Consider the following 2,930-nt stretch of genomic DNA (forward strand, 5'->3'; position numbering starts at 1 on the left):
AATTACTTTACTCCCCTCTACCCGATAAATGGCTGCGTGTGACCATTAGAAAATTAATGCTTCTGGTTTGGCAAACGAATGAGTCCAGAAATTTTTTGAGATAGCCCTCTATTCCTTGCATCATAAATAAACAGGTCATCTCCTTGCATGATGGTCCCCTATTTAGTGCTAAGGCAAGTGAAATTATGCTTGTCCCTGGCCCAGGTAAATCCGCTTACAGATTTTTTAACGCGTCCTCTCTAACATTACCCGTTTATTGTGAATTTGACCAGTTTTCCATGATGCAAAGGCACTTTGACTCCATTCTTAATCGCGGAAGTTCCCCAATTACCTCCTGAAACTGAAAATATTTCCCATAGACTATAGAGGGAATTAGATATGCCGTTAGTTTGTGTCAGTTGACAAAGGCAAAATTGCACAGGAATGAGGGCGATTTGCAAGCATGTGTCAGTGAAACGCTGTTTACCATTTTTCTAGCCATAGTTTACATAAGTTTTATTGACAGTGAACAACAGTCCGCTGATTAAATATTCACATAAAACGACTAAAACACTTGCTGATTATTATTATTGCTGTTACTCTCTGTCTGTCTATGTCCTTATAAGCTCAGGAGTGGAACATCATCAAAGTGGGTTAAATCATGCTGCAATGACAAATAAAGAAGTATCTTCTGAAAACCAGAGGTTATTAAATAGGACGGAAATAGCCTAAAACAAGAAAAGCAATTGAATTACAATGGACATGCAATAGTGCTACGCAGTATATATCTGTGATAGGAGTCATGCACAATAGCTCAAATAAATTTGGATAAGAGGAAAAAAAGAAAAGCTTACACACACATTGGTATCCGAGGAATGCACTTTAGTCGCCAGGAATGGTCCTTACAACGAAAGGGAAGATCCACATACATACGAAGTGTAAGAAGCAAACAAATGGGAAAAAGTTTGCTTAAATCACGAGAAAGAATTGGCAGTAGTGCAAGACATAGGCAGAAAACGACACATGAAAATATGACATTGAGGACAAGAGTCTATTGATGTGCCATCCCACTCAAGTATGGAACTTTAAAATCATTTCCATTTCAGGGTAGTTATATATTCACTTCGAAAGGCAACAGTTCATCCGACCAAAAATGTTACTAAAAAAATCGGAGAAAAGCAGTTGTAGTTGTCACTGTTGCTGATCAGCTGCTGAACAATAGAAAACGGAAACTGTATTAAAGAATTTACACATAGCAAGTACATTCATAAATCCCAACTTAAACGACATTAATAGAAATAGCTATACACCCAATCACCACCTTTGGGACGTGTTGAGCTCACTCTGAACCGCTTAGTTCCCATTGCATAGCCATTGATTTCTACGACTGCTCATTGAACACTAATTGGATGGTTGTAGTTAATAAACCCTAGGAAAATAACGCCCACTTCGATTAACGATGAACGGTAGAATAAAAATTTAACACAGATTGAATATAATACAAGAACACACCAAAACATTTGCCTTGCTGGGTAGCAGGATTAGCATAAAACAGGTCATCTCCTTGCATGATGGTCCCCTATTTAGTGCTAAGGCAAGTGAAATTATGCTTGTCCCTGGCCCAGGTAAATCCGCTTACAGATTTTTTAACGCGTCCTCTCTAACATTACCCGTTTATTGTGAATTTGACCAGTTTTCCATGATGCAAAGGCACTTTGACTCCATTCTTAATCGCGGAAGTTCCCCAATTACCTCCTGAAACTGAAAATATTTCCCATAGACTATAGAGGGAATTAGATATGCCGTTAGTTTGTGTCAGTTGACAAAGGCAAAATTGCACAGGAATGAGGGCGATTTGCAAGCATGTGTCAGTGAAACGCTGTTTACCATTTTTCTAGCCATAGTTTACATAAGTTTTATTGACAGTGAACAACAGTCCGCTGATTAAATATTCACATAAAACGACTAAAACACTTGCTGATTATTATTATTGCTGTTACTCTCTGTCTGTCTATGTCCTTATAAGCTCAGGAGTGGAACATCATCAAAGTGGGTTAAATCATGCTGCAATGACAAATAAAGAAGTATCTTCTGAAAACCAGAGGTTATTAAATAGGACGGAAATAGCCTAAAACAAGAAAAGCAATTGAATTACAATGGACATGCAATAGTGCTACGCAGTATATATCTGTGATAGGAGTCATGCACAATAGCTCAAATAAATTTGGATAAGAGGAAAAAAAGAAAAGCTTACACACACATTGGTATCCGAGGAATGCACTTTAGTCGCCAGGAATGGTCCTTACAACGAAAGGGAAGATCCACATACATACGAAGTGTAAGAAGCAAACAAATGGGAAAAAGTTTGCTTAAATCACGAGAAAGAATTGGCAGTAGTGCAAGACATAGGCAGAAAACGACACATGAAAATATGACATTGAGGACAAGAGTCTATTGATGTGCCATCCCACTCAAGTATGGAACTTTAAAATCATTTCCATTTCAGGGTAGTTATATATTCACTTCGAAAGGCAACAGTTCATCCGACCAAAAATGTTACTAAAAAAATCGGAGAAAAGCAGTTGTAGTTGTCACTGTTGCTGATCAGCTGCTGAACAATAGAAAACGGAAACTGTATTAAAGAATTTACACATAGCAAGTACATTCATAAATCCCAACTTAAACGACATTAATAGAAATAGCTATACACCCAATCACCACCTTTGGGACGTGTTGAGCTCACTCTGAACCGCTTAGTTCCCATTGCATAGCCATTGATTTCTACGACTGCTCATTGAACACTAATTGGATGGTTGTAGTTAATAAACCCTAGGAAAATAACGCCCACTTCGATTAACGATGAACGGTAGAATAAAAATTTAACACAGATTGAATATAATACAAGAACACACCAAAACATTTGCCTTGCTGGGTAGCAGGATTAGCATAAA

Source organism: Echinococcus granulosus (assembly GCF_000524195.1).
Source record: "Echinococcus granulosus chromosome Unknown EG_S00072, whole genome shotgun sequence".
NCBI classification, from domain to species: domain Eukaryota; kingdom Metazoa; phylum Platyhelminthes; class Cestoda; order Cyclophyllidea; family Taeniidae; genus Echinococcus; species Echinococcus granulosus.